The sequence below is a fragment of the Mustela nigripes genome, chromosome 13 (genome assembly GCF_022355385.1).
Source record: "Mustela nigripes isolate SB6536 chromosome 13, MUSNIG.SB6536, whole genome shotgun sequence".
Taxonomy (NCBI): Eukaryota; Metazoa; Chordata; class Mammalia; order Carnivora; family Mustelidae; genus Mustela; species Mustela nigripes.
Window position 1 is genome coordinate 127,542,672 of NC_081569.1, and position 16,994 is coordinate 127,559,665.

General features: G+C 49.4%; 1 protein-coding gene across 31 annotated transcripts in view; it reads right to left on the bottom strand.

Moving 5' to 3' along the window:
- Positions 1-14,512, bottom strand: part of NRXN3 (neurexin 3) — a 1,559,048-nt gene extending 1,544,536 nt beyond the window's left edge. For 28 of the 31 annotated variants that reach the window (XR_009399188.1, XR_009399187.1, XR_009399186.1 and 25 more), the window contains exon 1: positions 14,207-14,512. The gene's annotated coding sequence lies outside the window, so the exon portion shown is untranslated. Of the gene's footprint in view, positions 1-11,718; positions 11,756-12,111; positions 12,180-12,415; positions 12,480-14,206 lie in introns of those variants that run through there. The other 3 variants (XM_059373598.1, XM_059373597.1, XM_059373599.1) reach the window with 3 other exon arrangements.
- Between the last annotated feature and the right edge of the window lie 2,482 nt (positions 14,513-16,994).

The following is a 16,994-nucleotide window of genomic DNA, read 5'->3' on the forward strand; positions in this document are numbered from 1 at the left end:
TCAGGTTCTTCAAAAATGAGCCAGAACATACATCTCCAGCCCCATCTCTCACTTAGCCGTCTACCTACGGGCTATAAAAGATCCTTCTCATGTGTTCGGAGGATGAATCCCTCATTTTCTTTCCTTTCCTTATGTGGTTTCCTCGGCCTGTCATCCTTAGTCTTTCTTCTCCGTCTACAGATGCCATTCTTCAAATTCTACCTTCTCAGTGAAACCTTTCTCATACTCCCTTTCCTGGCAGGAAGTAATCCTCCCTTCCGTGAAAACCCACATGGTTCCATCTATCCCAGATCTAGGCCTTCTGCTGTGATCGCATACATTCACAACGCCCTTCACTAGACCATGTCAACCATTACCCTCTTCTCTGTCCCTAGCTCCAGGCACAAGACCCCACCCCCTCCCCAGGCAAAGGAAGGACATTTGCAAAATTGAGGTTGTGGAAGCCTGCACCAGCCAGCTTGTAGTGTTGGCCTTCCAGAGGTCATTCCTCTCTCACCCTGTACCTCCCAAGCCTCCACAGAACCAGTGTTCATATGGGAGATGATGACGTGGGGTACACTGTGGACAGGAATGGGGTAGGAGATCAGTAAAGGATCAACAAATCAGACCTGTGTTGCAAACCTCCTTTATACACAGTATCCAAACGCAAGCAAGGTCCCTGGAATCCCTCCATCCAGCCTGCGTGGGCTTCCTCTGTACCAGTCCTATCAAATCCGCCACAACCACTGTCATGAAACTCTCCCTAGATCAGTCCCCAAGGCCCACCTTCAGCTCTGTCATCAACCACCTGTGTGTCCTTGGGTAAGTCACTGCCCTGCTCCTGGCCCCCATCTCTACCATGAGGAAGGTGAACCAGCCATGCGCTAAGGTTCCACCCACCCTCTGGGCTGCTAGGGTTCTGTTTAGGAGAATAGAACCTCTCCTTTCCAAACCCCTCATTGGGAGAAATCCCAGATTCTAACAGTAAATAAGGGCCAGGGTTTTTGCCACCCTTCAAACCCTCTTCTGTCCCTTCCTCATGGGTAAAGGGACACATTTTCTGCCAAGGAGCCTAACATGGTGCCTGCCTTAGGCGGCAAGGAGACAGAGACTCAACAATTCTTCCTTAAGACAGAAGATCTAAGACACCAAAACTTGCCAACTGCCTCACTACACCCAAAAAATCTAAATCTGGAAGCTCCACGGCATGAGAGGATTCTGTGAGAAGTGCTCAAGCGATGTCTTAAAGTGAAAAATCAAGCTAGTTTGAGAGCTTCCAAAATGGGATGCTCGTGCCTGGCACAGAGTGGGTCCTCAATTAGTGTTAATTAAATGAGCAAATGGACTTTAAAAACAAAAGAGCACACCCTGGATTGTGGATGCTTAGAAATGAAGCGAGAAAGACGCATACCAAAATTTTCCCGCTAGTTATTTCTGGAAGGGAGGCTTACTGGTGATTTTTTATTTTGGTTTTTGGTATTTTCTAAATGTCCTATAACAAACATACATTATTCTGTAATAAGAAAATAATTAAGTCACTTTTATAAGGAGTTGAATCTAAAATAATAATAATAATAATAATAACCACACACACAGAAAAAAATAGACTCCACAACCCACACATTAGCCAACCTTCTTACCTCCCACACATTCCACCCCTTCTCAGAGAAAGCGTCCCTGCCTTCTCGTTTCTGTATCGATTCCAGGAATCTGGGGATGGCCCTCAAGTGTGAGCCTCATCAGAGTCAGAGCCCAGGACTGGGGCAGCCCCCTCCACTCCAAGACTGGAGAAAAGCAGATGAGAAGCTGCCCTGCCCACTTCTGACATCCCCCCCTTGCCAGAAGCACCCCGCCAACCCCAGACGAGGCAGAGAGCAGGGCACAGAGAGGCCTCCGTCTCATGGGGTGCTCGTCTGCACGCAGAGTCTCTCACCTGTTGGTCAGGTCAGAAAGGAGATTGAAGACATGAAATCCCGTGTCCTGGCAAGCTTTGTAGGAATTTAATATTTCACCAGTGCCTTAAGCAGGCATCTCTTCTCGCACATCTTCTTGCCTCTCCCTCGTGATTCAAGACCAAGTCCGTGACCTGAGTCTCTATACTTCTTCCTACCTCCCCTCACATCTGCTCAGTGCAGATCAGCTCAGGGTGGGCCAGAGGACCCCACAATGCAAGGGTAGAGGAGACCTCAGGTGAACACAGGGTGGGCGTTAAGGGAGGCACCGATGGAGGAAGAGGGGAGAACTACAGGTGACCACCATCTACTAATTGGACGGGGCTGAAGGTGGGGGAGACGGGGTCAGAGGGCAAGCATTCCCTATGGGCTTGGGACCCAAAAGACCTAGAAGGCTGGCCTGATGGCTCTTGCCAGAGGGAAGAGAAGTAGAGACTGCTCGTGACACAGAGGGGCAGCCATGTCCCAGAGAGAGAAGTCCTTTGCTCGCCCTTTCCCCGCAAGCAGGCCTGTGGGTTCTGGGGGGAATCGCCCTGTCACCCACTCTTTCTGACTAGCATCGCCCAACAGGTGAGATCTGAGCAGCCCAGACAGGGCAGAGGGCAGAGGGCCCACCGTCTGTGAACTTAACCTCTCAAAGCCTCGGGGTCCTCACCTGCAGATGGGGATAAGAACTTCTACTTGTCTTAGTTGCTGTGGTGATTCAGTGGCATAATTCTGGTCAAGCATTTTGCACAACACTTGGGCATCTAGAGCTCCAGATGTGGCCAGAGTTATCAGCATTTTCTTAACTTTTCTGGTCTTTCCTCATGAGGACCTCATCGTTCAGCTCTCAGAACAAGTACCCAGGTCTTCTCACTCTGAGGGAGGATGTTCGGCAGTGGGGGTGGGGAGGGGCGATGGTCAGACAAACCTGTTGTCATCCCAGCCTGGGCACTTCTCTGGGCCTCAGTTTCTTCATCTGCAACAAGACCTCGATAATGAGAGTACCCCCCTTCCAAGACTAAGTGTGAAGAATTAAGTGACGGGATACAGGTGTCGCCCTTACAATAGGGCCCATCTATAGCGAGCGCTCAATCCAGGTTAGCTCTCATTTCCTCTCATTTCCTCCAGGCCGTCATTCTGCTTAAGGCTCCATAATGCTCAGAGCTGCCCATACTTTTCCTTCCGAGCCCTCATCATAATTAATAAATACCTATCTCTTCTTGTTGTTTAATATTTGCCCCTCCACCCAAGTCTAAACTCCATCAGGGATCAACCAAGTGTTTCTCTTGATTGTGGCCGGATCCCCAGCACCTGGTACAGTGCCTGGATATAGTAGGTATTTAATAAGTATCTGTTGGATGAATAACTGCGTGTACAGATGATAGAATATTAGCGTTGGCGTGGATGATCACCAAGGTCCCTTCCAGCTCTAAGAGTCTCTGACTATACTCCATTTTTTGACAGCTTTGGAAGAAAAGTATAAAATGAGCCCCAGAGAAGCTGTTTCACTGATCCCCGGGGAAGGCTCAGGATGGTAGCTGCTGACAGACTTCCAAACACTCAAGTTGTGCAGAGATTTACTCTGATTTTTTTTTTAAACCTGAGGAGGGAGCCTGCTGAATTTCCAGCTTAGGATCATCCTCTTCTCCCACGGGGCTGCTGCACCCAGGGCCCTAAACACAGTTCTGCACTGGGGAGTGGGGACCCCAGCCAGGTGACAGGCCTTCCCATGTCAGTGGTGGACAGCCAGCCCTGAGCAACAAAGGCCAAATCTCATCAAGCAACAGGCAACCACAGCAGGGCCTGTCCTTACCTATCTGTCCTCCAAAGAGAGTGGCCTTCACAAGGACTGGCATGGAACACAGGAGGCTCTGAGGCTTCCCCCATGTGGCATGACTTCACCCGGCCACAGAAAGTACTTGCCTTGAATGCAGATTCCTGGGCCCCACCCCGGACCTAATGCAGATGTGCAGTGGGCCTGAGACCATGCATTTTGTAAGAGCTCCCCAGATGTTTCGATGCATACCAAAGTCTAAAAGATGCTATTCTAAATGAAAAGGAAACTGATCACAATAAGCCCTGCCCCCGCCGGGTCCTGGGTGTCAATGATCAATGACTTCTGCAATTGCCAACACCCTCTTTGTCCAGAGGCGGTTCTGAACCACTGGTTTGCAAGCCTGATGGAATCACCCAGGCGGCTTTAAAATACACTGATGCCAGTGTCTTACCCCTAAATATTCTGATGTAATTCATATGAGGTGCAACACAGGTTTGGGATTTCATATGGTGATTCCAATATGCAGTAAAGTTTGAGAATACTGCTCTAACTCAAGCCTCACCCCCAGCTCACCATGCAGGCTCCAAGCACCACGAGCACCACAGCCTCTGCCCAACGAGACACTTGGCCTGAGCTGCCACGGGCCGAGAAAGGAAGGAACAGTTGGGGGGGTCACACAGCAAGGCCCCGGATACTTCTGGGGCACATGATCTGGTCAGAGCATCTATCCTGAAAGCCCCACGTGTTTATCGCAGTTATAGGGGACTTGCTGAGCAGCACTGTGTCCTCGGTGTGTGAGAGACAACAGAGCACAGCTGTAAAGGTTCCCAGAATCCTCTTTACTAACGGGACCTCAGCTTTTATCTCAGCACCATTCACCAACTCTGCAACCTTCCACACATTCATCGCTCCAAGCCTCACTTTCCTCATCTGTAAAATGGGAATAACATTCCCTGGCACTTCATCTACGCTGCCTCACAATGTACGCCCGAGGCGCTTAATGCAGCTGCTGTTGCCTAGTAATGGCTCAGTCCGCTGGAACCACCAACAAAGTATCAAATGGACCAGTTTGTTGCTATCAGATGCTTCACTCCTTTTTCTTCTTTCTTTTTTTTTTTTTCTCTTCACGGGAGCTTGGACCCTTGGTAGCCATTCTGCCGACCTCAGATACTTTCTGCTCCTCTGGGCCCCCCCTCTTGAATTCTCCACTTAACTTGTCTGAGACTCAGTTTCCTTCTCTCCGAAGTGGGGGCATAAAAGCACTAACCCCACATTTATCGAAAAAACTGGTGCGCTAGCTGCCCTGCACAGAGTGCTGGCAAGAGCCCCCTGCACGAGGCAGGAGGCAGCTCAAGAAAGCGAAGAGGCCGGAGTATGTGAGACAGAATCCTTTCTCCTCCTTGAACTGAGACTTGGCAAAGAGTGCTCTCTATCTGCTCAGGCAGCCTGTGGGTAGAAAAGACGCCTCCTGAAGGCTCATGGGGAGATGGGAATTCCAAATTTGGAGCCAGGGGGAGAGGCAGCCCCGGCTCCCCTCAGCCCCCTGGGGCAATGCTGCAGAATGCTGACTCCAGCTTGGGGCCCCTCTTACCAGCTCCCCATCCTCCTCACTCCATTTAGCTCTAGCAATCCAATTCCCTTTCCTCCACCCGGAAATCGATGTTTAATTAACACATTATTGGAAAAATAAACACAGTCTTCAATGGGACCGCAATGAAGCTACTTGCAGCTCAGCTTGGGGGCCTCGGACCCTCCCCTCAGTCAGAAAAATGCTCTTCCCTTCCTTCCCTCTCGACCAAGAGAAAGTTCTTCCTTTCTCCGTGGAGTCCTCCAGCCTGCAGAATCCATGCTCTTCCCTCCGTGTAGTTCCCTCCTTGGCTCTAGACAGCGAGACCTTCCCATCGCTTCTTACCCTTGACCTGATGACGTGGACACAGAGAGGAGAGGCGGGACTCGGTGTCAGCACACCTATCATTATTCCACGTCACCTTCTTCTGGATGCCCCTAGCCTCCACCTGTGAAGCTGTGGATAAGCACACCTGCCCCCAACCCCTGTGCTCCAGACCAGAACCAGCACTCCTCCAGTGCGGGGTCTGCAGCTGTCTGCCCAGGCTGACTAGGTTGGTGACCCCCACGTGCCCCATCAAGCCTCCACCTCAAGAGCTGATCTGAAGCCCTCCCCCTTCCTCGTCCCCATTTTAGATGCTCTAACTGCTGCCCCCAGCACGAATCCTAGAGTCAGACTCAAGGTCTCTTACTTCTCACTGTCCAAGCTTAGGCAAGCTTTTTAACCCCAGCGGTCTCCTTGTCAGACAAATGAGAATGCCACCTATCTAAAGGAAATGTGACAGAACACCATGCTTTGCTAACAGCAGGTGCTAGATGACAGTCCATCCCCCAGACTTTCCCACTGAGGTCCAGACCCTACTGCAGGGGACCATGGGGAGTGAAGCCTCATCAAGGATCAGGGCCATGGAATAAAGCAAGAGGTCAATACACTACAGGTTCTCTGACTTCGGCCAACTTGTCACCATCCCAAACAACCTAAACTCCTTTTTCTGACAAGGTCCCTGAAGCAAGGAGGAAGGTAACAGACACCACAGGGAACATAGCTTCCACGTGCCATCAAAAAGGCAATCAGCAAGCAGTGCCATTGCAAGGCCAGCACTGGCCTCTCCCTAAGCCTAAAGTGCCTCTGACTGGCAGCAACATCTTTAGCATGTCCCGGACTTGGGGATCAGACTCCCCGGGAAGTGGGTCAGTGCTCAGAATCAGGTTCCCTGACTTGGGGAACAAGAGGACAGGCCCATCGAAGTGGTGTGACACAGCAGTTAAGACCAAAGGCTTCAGAGCCAGGCCCACTGAGTCTGAATCCTGACCTCGCATTCCTATCTGTAGGACCTTGGACATATTATTTAACCTCTTTAGGCTTGGCAGTGGGGGATGGGGAGTGTAATACAGAAATGATAATAGCACCTACCTCATAGGGTAGATAATGTGTGTCAGGGGCTTAGCATAGTATCTGGTACACAGTGAGACTTAAATGTTGGCTAGTGGTAGTGTAGTAAGACTCTTAAAGTTAGTAGTAAGGGTGATGTTGATAGTAAAACTAGTCAAAAGATTCAGGTCTTCAACCTTTAAAAATGGGGACAAGTTGAAGTATCTCTGGGGAAAGGTTCTACTCCCAGTCACTTCCTCCCTAAAACTGGATTTCCCTCTCTTGTATTCCCCTTTCCTCTCTCTACCCATTAACGGAAAGTGGGTGATGCCATCTCAAAGAAAGATGACTATATGTTTTATCATCTAAACCAGGACACTTTTGAGAGTTAATAATTACACCAGGACAAAGGCCTAGATGGGAACTGTCTCTGCAAAGCAGGGCATCTGGTCACCCCATCTCAAGGTCGCACAGAAACAGCTTCACGCCCTGTCTCAAGGTCCAGGCACAAGGTAAGTCTTCCCTGGTTCTCAGAATCCACTTTACTCTGGCCTCCGTTCCCCCACTGCATGGACCCCCTCAACACACACACACACACACACACACACACACAGATAAACATACGCACAATTGGCTAGCATATCTAACCCCTATCTAATTCAAGGTCAAGGTCAACCCTAGGGGTGGAGCAGAAGGCCTTGATAAGGGCCCTTTACCCACATTTCATGCTATCATGCTCCCCAGCTAGCCTCTGGACACAGAAATGAAATACACGGAGGCTAATATCTGAACCCATGTCTCCCTTTCTTGAAAAACAAAGGCTAAGCCAGTCTAGGTGAAGCACACAAGTTCCCAGGTCATCAGGATCCAGAGACCAGCTGCTTGGACTTCTGAATGGAGCCCCTGCTGCCTCTAAGAGTAGTCTTAATGGACAGGGCTACATGGGCTTGAAAACCTCAAGTATGTAACTGCGGTATCTTCCTCCAGCCCATTCAGAGGTTGACCTTGACCAGCACTCAGTGACTCCAGTGACCTTGGAGTAAAGGTATCTGTCTACTCTGCAAAAGTCAAATCTACTCCCTTTTAAGGCACACCTACCCCACCCACCTCACCAAGACCCACTCCTCTGATGGCAGAAGGAGGAGAAATAAAAGGGGTGCTCAGGCAGCCACCAGAACAATACCCTTTGAAAAGGGCACACATCCCACAAGGCAGCATGAGGGTGTGGAGAGGGCACTACCCAGGCAGCCAGGAAACCTGGATTCCAGCTTTGTCTCTGGATCAGATCTGGCCTATGGCTTTGGACAAGCCACTTAATTTCTCTACACCTCAGTTTTCTCATCTGCATTTGAGGGCACTAAATGAGATGATGGCTCATCTACCTTTTATCTCCAACAGTGTAACATCGGGATCATGAACTTGGACTCTAGAAAAGGACAGATCTGTGTTCAGATGCTTGATTTGCAAGTTTACTAATTTACTTTGGGTAAGTCTAAGCCTCAATCTCCTCTTCTGTTCAAGGCAGATAATAAGAATACACTACAGTGTGCTGTTTGGAGAATTAAATGAGACAATGAATGTTTACTAAAAAAAAAAAAAAATCTTGGGGCACCAGGGTGGCTCAGTGGGTTAAAGCCTCTGCCTTTAGCTCAGTTCACAATCCCAGGGTCCTGGAATCGAGCCCCGCATCAGGCTCTCTGCTCAGCAGGGAGCCTGCTTCCTCCTCTCTCTGCCTGCTCTCTGCCCACTTGTGATCTCTGTCTGTCAAATAAATAAATAAAGTCTTTAAAAAAAAAAAAAAAAAACTTGGTGCAAAACTTGGTAAAAAAAAAAAAAAAATCCTCAAAAATGGAAGCTATATGACTACTATTACTAATACCACCGTAATGATACTGACTAATATTACAGGGATTGTGAAGGAGGCAGAGTTCCTCTGAGTCAGCCATGGAGACCTTTCTCAGTCAGAAAGTTTCACACTTTCCAACCCCTCCAGTACATCTGGGACTTACAGGGAGGGATAAGACAGCCAGAGGCAAAGTTCAACTTCCCCAGACGACAAGTCCAAGGTGTTAGAGAAGAAAAGAGAACCCCAACATCAAACCCACATGGTTCTTTCCTTCAATCAACAAATATTTGCTGAGCACCAACTATGTGGCTGGAAGTGTCCTAGACACTGGGAACACTGCAATGACCAAAAACAAAGTTCCCGAGCTCCGGGAGCCTGCATTCTGGAGGAGACAAGAACATCTTCACACTTCAATATATAATACAGTATCAGGTAGGGATTGGAATTAAAGGCAGGATAGCAGGCTGGAAAGTGGCCAGCAGTGGGGTCAGAGGGCTACTTAAGAAATCCAGTCCGGATAGTCCTCTCTGAGCAGGTATCATTTGCACAGGAACCTTCAGGAAGATGCTGGGAGCAGGTCCCACACAGAGCCCCTGCAGGAGCCCAGTTCTGCCACCTGTGGCTGGCCCAGCAGCAGGGCCTCACTTAGTCCACGGCAGAGTCAGCTGGGCTAGACCTCAAGGATCAGAGCCGGCTCAGCCATTTCCCCCTGCAGGTGCGTGTTTGAGGGAGACCAGGTCTGATCACAGTGGGTGGACTGTCCTACCAAGCAGGTGTATTTGTAGGGGGCAAGCTTTGGAAGGGACTCTTCTACTTCTGCAAGTCCCCCATCCACACACCAGGGTCATGTAAGGAGAAGGAATCGGGAATCCCAAGAATATTCTCTTCTCGGTGTTTGGCACAAAAATTTGCCCCTGAGGCATCCAACTCCCTATTTCTCCCCTTTCTCTGGCAATGACGTAACCCTTTCTCCCTAACTCCTCAAGGTCAGCCCTGGGAAGGGAGGGGGACGTCAGAAACAGAGGACAATCAGCATTTTGCTCTGAGGATTTTTTTTTTCTTTCAGGCAAAATGTTTGCCAATTTCATTTATAACTGCATAAAGAGGGACACACCTTTAGCCAAAGGAGACGGAAAATGGCGTCTAGTAGTTAAGGCAGCTGAGCCCTGAGCACTGGAGCACTAGGGCTCGGCTGTTTTCCCGGCCCAGGGCGATCTCAGCTCCTGGAGGGGCTGTAGCCTCCACCAAGGCCCAGCTGCCCAAGGGTGGCCAGGGCCAGGAGGGCAGGGCCCTGCTCCCAGCTCTGCCTGGGGCTCCGGAGGTAGCAGGGGAAACCCTCAATTTCGCCCACCTCTCCCCCTTCAGTCTGCACCCGCCCACCAGTCATCCACGAGCACCCCCGCCCACAGCCTGGCTTAGGGACGTGGGGACCTCACAGCAATGCTTCCGCTGGAGACCCGAGTGGTTTCTCCCCCTCCACCCTCTTCCCAGCTACCCTGAACACTCCATTGCCCTCTGTCTCAACACCCCCGCTTTTTGCCCTCCCCTCCCCAAGGGAAATTCAGCTTCCCATCCCCGGCACCCCCGCACCTCCCCAGAGCCCCGCACCTCTCCAGAGCCCCGCGCACGGCCACAGCCAACAATCACACTCCGGCGGCACAAACAGGCAAGCAGCCTCCTGCGTGACCCGCACACATGGTGTTGACACTCCCATGTGGTCCAACTGGAGGTACACCGGTGTTTGACAGAACACAAACACCCCTCCAGCCCCCTCCCAAAAGGCAACACAAAGGCCACCAAGAATTTCAAGACCAGACAACACTGGACATCAGAGCGAGAGCCGGGTAGGACAAAGACATCAGTCCATCGTCGCAAGGAACAACGACAACTCTGGGACATTCTGCAGTGCCCTCTGGCTTGACACAGCCCACTGAGCAGAGCTGTGTGTGCTGGTGTGTGTGAGAGAGCATACATATGTGTGGGGGTGGGGGTGGTGTCTGTCTCTACTGTCCAGGCAGCAAATTCCCCCCAAGAGGTAACCCAGTCCAGACTCTGCTTTCCCTGTAACCTTCCTCCAATGTGCCGCAAATGCATATTACACGGATGGTTAAATTGGATCATTATCACTGGGTGCTTATTTGGCAAAAAAAAAAAAAAAAAAAAAATCATTAATGTCATCTACCCCCACTCCAATCCCCTTCTCAAGAAGTCCCCTCCCCCAAAGACTCTCCAACATGCTAATCCCATGAACTGCGACACACCACAGCTTTCGGGAAAGAATAATGGCGAGGAGAAAGGAGACAGCGGTGTGGGGAGAAGACGCGGATAGCGTTACTGCATTGCCCGTATGAAGATGGGTGGAAAGGAGCCATGGTGGAGGTAGGGGCGGGGAGAGCCACGGAGGGGAATGAAACCAAACGAAATCAAGTCCTTGGTCGCCTGTGTCCGTGCGAGAGTGTGTGTGTGCAAGAGCGTGTGCAAGTACGTGTGTAGATGTGCCGACTTAGCCCTCCTATCAGAAGGCTGCATCCGTGTGGTATGTAGGAAAGGCCATCGCACCACTGTTGTGTTGCAAAAAAAAAAAAAAAAAGAAAGAAAGAAAGAAAGAAAAGAAAGAAAGAAAAGAAAAAAGAGCCGCAGAGCCATCAGAATCAGAATTTTCTCATGGAGATGGAAAGAGCTAGGGGAAAGGGGGAGGGGGCCACAGGGTCGGGGAGAGCAGTGTGTGGCAACAGAAGGCAAGAGCATGGTGGAACTGGGGGAGGATTGACGGGGGGAATTGGTGGTGGGGTGGAAAACACCGCACGAGCACCTGAGACACAAACACACACAATACCCAAGCGCCAAGCCCACTGCTCCACCGCTCATCTAAGACTGACAACCCGTCCCCCATCTCCCGCTGCCTCCCTGTGCCCCCAAAGCTAGTGCGGGTGGATTTCTCTATCTCAGTTTTGCAGCAGTGGGCTAATTACAACCAAGCCCCCTTACCAAATTAACCCCTCCCCTCCCGCTCTTTTCTCTCTAAAAGGCCAATTGAAGAATAATGTGTTTTTAGAGATAATGGATTTTTTTTTTTCCCAAGGAGCGAGAGAAAGGGGGATGCAGGACAGAAATTCTGCAAACCGGTGACTTCCGACCTCACCTCCGTCTCCCCTTATGTCCCCATTTGCTGTAGCATCGCATCTACCATTTCCCAACCGTCCCCTTGTCCCCCACCACCCAAAAGAAAAGACCTTCCTACCATGCACATCGACAAACACACCAACCGCCACCCAATCTCAGTAGCCGATCTCAAAACCCCAAGCATCAATTCACCTCGATACATTCTTTCCCTTATATAAGCAGCAAATCATCAACATATTCAGTAGAAACGCAGCATTAAAAAGAAATTAACCAAAAAAAAAGAGGCCAGACCCCCATCAAACCCCCAATAATTAATAACAGGAAGCTACCAGAGAAGCAAAGAGATCGTTGTCTCTCAAAATCTAGAATCCCTTTGATTTCTGGCCCCCTCATCTTAAGAAGCAATTTTTTAAATCATTATTTCACTAGAAAGGGCCGGAAAGCTCCAGAAAAGGGCATTCGCACAGTCCGGTTGTTTAAAAAAAAAAATTAACCCAGCCCTGTTGCTCACTTTAATAGCGAACTTCCAGCGTCCAGCCTTTTCCCCCTCTTCCAGAAGGAAGACTGGCTCGCAGGATGAACCCCAGGCTGCAGAAAACGGGCCAAGAGTCCTTGCTCTCGACTCCCCAACCAAAAAAATAAAAAATAAATAAAAAATTTAAAAAAATCAAACAATAGGAATATCTCTGCACAACCAGCACCCATCTGAAATATCGTTTGCCCCAATATCACATAGGCAGATTAAGCTAGAAGATTAAAAAAAAAAAAAAACAGCCTTGCTATGTCTCTCTCCCCTCTCTCCCTCCGCCACGTACCCAGTAGCCCTTAGGTAAACTTGCCCATCATAACCAGCGGGACCATTTTAACGGGAAAGGCGACGCAGAAGCCCTTGAACGATGAAGGAGGCTCTGCCCCACAAAAGCAAATTCATAAAGGGCTAGCTCTTCGGGTTCGCCAGACCTAACCTCCAGGTGCCCCCAGATAGACTATCCCGGGGAACAGAGTCACCCAGTGCGCTGGGAGTTCAAATTTCCATTGGAACCTTCATCACAAAGGCAAACGGTCATCTGACCCCTGAAACGACACTGTCCTCCAGGTGTGACAAGGAGTGCCCCTCTTACTCCCAGGGCCAACCACAGGACCCAGGGCAGAGAAAGAATTAAGAATGTTGTGGAGGATTGGACCGGTAAAAGAAAACTATCTCCCCAAGCGGGAATGACCGGAGGAAGCGGGGAGAGGACAGCTCCTAACCTCCCGCTTCTCCTAGGTGGTCTGTGTCTTGCTCTATCCTAGCCTAGTTGTTCAATGATCTCTGACCTTTGCATTTAAAAAAAAAAAAAAATTTTTTTTAAGTAATAATCAGGGGAAATGATCTATCTTATTTGGAGCCCAATAAGAGTTAGCAAAAATATAATTTCCTCACTGCATGGTGCTATTTCTACATCCAGACCAAAAGAGAAGGCATTTAATGGAAGAAATGTATTATTATTTTTTTTAACAAGTAATCACAGGGTAAGTCACCTGCAAAGCAGCCGAGGCCATAGGTTGGTATTACATCACTGGCCTAGGAAGGGATGGGGGTGGGGGGGGAGGACAGATTATTTTTCCCTTGTCATCAGGATGATGTTTCTAAAGCAGTTAAGTTTCATGGTTAAAAAAGAGAGAGGGAAAGAGCCAAAACTCTGGGTATAACACAATGCCTTGAAGAAAAAAAAATACATCGAACCAGCCTTTAAGGTCACTGAGAGCTTGTAAAACCCACAGTGCTTACACAGAGTGGAAGTTTTCAGGCAAGCCTGCTACTAAATCATTAATATAAACAAATGGAAGGCAGAGAAGGAAGATTTCCTTGTAACAGATCCAAAGAGGAGCGCACACACGCGCGCGCACGCACGCACACACACACACACACAAACACTCCCTTTTCACCTTCTCTGATTATGCCCACCTTCACAACAAGATAGCAGGAGTCCAACCTGAATCTTCAGACTCAAGAACCACCTCCTCGCACCCCTTCTAATAAAAAAAAAAAAAAAACTCTCTCACACACACACACACACACACACACACACCTCAATTCCTCAACAGCTAGGGAAATCCCTGTTTCAATTCAATTTTGTCTTATGATCCTCAAAGTGTCTCTTTTCCTTCTCATTTGAACCAGTCCTTTCCCCAGGGGAAAAAAAAAAAAAAAAAAAATATATATATATAAATATATATATATATAATTAGAGGGAAAGTAGCTACAAAATGTCAAAAAACTATCTGCCCAAATGAAGTGATGGGCATACATCATTTCAGACTAATAATCCAAACAAATAGGAGAAAGACTTAAAAAACAACAAAAAAAATTACATCCTCTGACTTTTCCAACATCTGGAACGTGGAGACTCAACTTCCAGGAGCAACTGAAGGAAAAGAAAGGCAGTTGAAAAGCCATTCCCATGGTCAGCCGAGGCTCTCGGATCCAGCATCCAAAAAAAAATCTAGGTTGGTCGCTCCCAACTGAAAACTTCTACCCTCTCAGGAGCAACCTCTTCCCAGAATGAACAAGAACCTTGAGTTGTTTCACACCCTGCCTGCCTGCCTTTCCCCCAAAACCTTACCTTTCCAGTTGAACAGAAGACTTGGGATCTGTTTGTTTGTTTGATGTTTAGTCAACTGACTTTGCTGGGTATGTTTCCTCTTTGGGAAGGTTCAAATTCCAGAATCTTTCTCTCTCCTTTTCCTTTTCTCTCTCTCTGGGAGGGAGTGGCGGGGAAGAAGGGAGGGGGGGTGTCGGAGGTGTGAAAAGCAGGTCCGCGGTGGCTGGAGAGAGGCTGGCGGCTCCGAGAGAGGGGAGGACACGCTCGCCTCTCCCTCTCGGGGAGTTGCATGCAAGAGGCGATGTGTAGGGCTGAGCTCCGGAGCCTGAGACTGCCGGGGAGCCCAGGAATTTCACGCACTCCAGAGCCGGCCCCTCCCTCTCCCACACAGACCCCGGCATTTAAAGAGACAGCCAGGCTGCCTGGCTCAGGGCTTCACCTCTTCCCTGACTGTTTTGCAAACAGCTGTGAAGATATCGTCAGGGAGGAAAACTGGTGCAGCCCCCTGTGACTAAGAGGCAGTGTCGGGAGCTCAGTCTTCTTCCGACCCCAGCCTGAGGAAGGTTCTTTACCAGAACCGGAGCGGGCACTGAAATAAAGACAAGATTCTCATTTTATAGCTTCAGCAGACTAAGCCACATGCTGAAGATCCATGTGTCTCACGGCAGCCAGGAAGTGGAGAGGAGCCTGACCTAGAAGTGTGCCTCAGTTTCTCTAAGTAGCCACTTCTTGTGAAATCAGGGCAATCCTTGAGCATCTGGTAGAGGCTAGGGCTGTAACTAGGGCACAAAGTCATTCCTTCAACCAGCATTTTAAACACTTGCTTAGGATGAGGCCCAGTGCATAGGACAAGGGCTGGGGACAGGAAAATGAACGTTGACAAACTGGGCTTCCCATCCAAGGGCAGTTAGCTACAAAGGCAGGTGGAGGCATCACCAACCCTATCCACAGGGGCTTCGAGCTAAGAGAGACAGAGGCAGGGTTCTAGTGCTGTGCTGGGTCGGGGCGTGGCTCCATTCTGTGGCTCGCACCCTGAGCTCAGGGCCTACGTATTTCCATTGCACCCCTAAACCCTTGCAAATTCATTGCCCATTTTCCTGAACCGGTCCATGTCTGTGGAAACATTTCCCCATTCGAGCCTAAACAAGAGATGACAGTCGGTGGCACCAAACACAAGGTTTTGTTCAGCATCAGGCCCTGGTGCCTCACCAGGGAAATAAGCCCCACCCCCTTTCTTCTCCAACCTCCCCTTCCTAAGGGCTCCATGGCACATCCTTCCTCTGGCCAGTGCCAATGGCAGGAATATCCCTGAACAACTGTTGAGCACGTACCCATGTACTCACAGGGGTCAGCTCCTTCGGTCCACGGACACGGGTGCTCTTTGACCGTGGTCTGTCTTACAGTTGAGGAAAGCAAAGCTTTAGGGAGGCTATCCAAGGCTACACAGCCAGAAATAACCAGAATAAACTTGAACTCTGACTCCAGAGCCTGCCTGCTCAGCCACAGTGCTCCCTCACCTCCCTTCTATGGAGGGTAGTTCTTAAGTTTCTGCTCGTTCCTGGATATTCTTCTAGCCATCACAGCACTGACCCAACCCAGGAAACTTGGATACCACGTGCCCCAAGCATTGTGCTAACCGGAAACAAGATGAGTAAGACAAGTTCCTGACCCCCAAGGAGCCCACGCTGTATTGGTGGAAGACAAAGTATGTTCCTATAAAGCAAAGGAGCAACAACAATTGTAAAGCAACGTAAGGGAAGCTGTACGGGACTGTCAAGAAGTAAGTGATGAATTCTGATTTGAAAATGGGGGATATTAAGGTAAGCGTGGTGGGCTAAATTGGCATGTGGGCTGGACTTGAACACACACGTGCAAACCAACATTCCTCGCCGCCTTTCCAGTCTGTTTTACCTTTTAGATCATCGTCTTATTTTTTTATGTTTCTTTGGGTCCCCCATCTTCAAACACCACTATGGTACTCGGCACCCAATAGGAATATAAACACATACTTTGGTGGATTAATGTCATGCATAACACATCACCTTCTGCCGGTTTATGCCAGACCTGAACAGCCCTTGCCAGCTGATGGGTACCTTCTTTACCCGGCCTTTCTTGAAGTCCATGTACATTATTTGTTCTCAGAATGCAGAAGGGAAATTCAAAGAACCCAGTGCATGGGGTGGGGCAAGCTGTCTGGAGCTCCAGGGGGAAGAAGCATTTAAAGAAACTACCAAAGGGCGCCTGGGTGGCTCGGTGGGTTGAGCTGCTGCCTTTGGCCCGGGTCATGATCTCGGGGTCCTGGGATTGAGTCCCGCATCAGGCTCTCTGCTCGGCGGGGAGCCTTGCTTCCTCCTCTCTCTCTCTGCCTGCCTACTTGTGATCTCTCTCTGCCTACTTGTCATCTCTCTCTGTCAAATAAATAAATAAAATATTTAAAAAAAAAGAAACTACCATGATCCAGGAGGATGTTGGGAACAACTCACTGCACCCTCACTTTGGGAAGCAGCAGGAAGAGACTTAAGGGACCCACGGGGAAGTGAGGGCACAAGCCCAAAGGAATAGCCTGATGGCTCATGGCCCTGAGATGTCCCATCAGACTCCTTCCATAAACACCAGCCTCAGAAAGTCATCCTCTAGAGAAGTCTACTGCACATCTACAGGACAACGAGAGGTTAGGACACGTACCTGGATTCCAATCCCAACTTAGCCACCTACGTTCCATAGGAACTTAAGTAGTTTTCTTTTCCCTCTCCCAGTCTTATCATCTTCCCCTACAAAACTGACAGAACACCTGTACTTAGCTTCATAG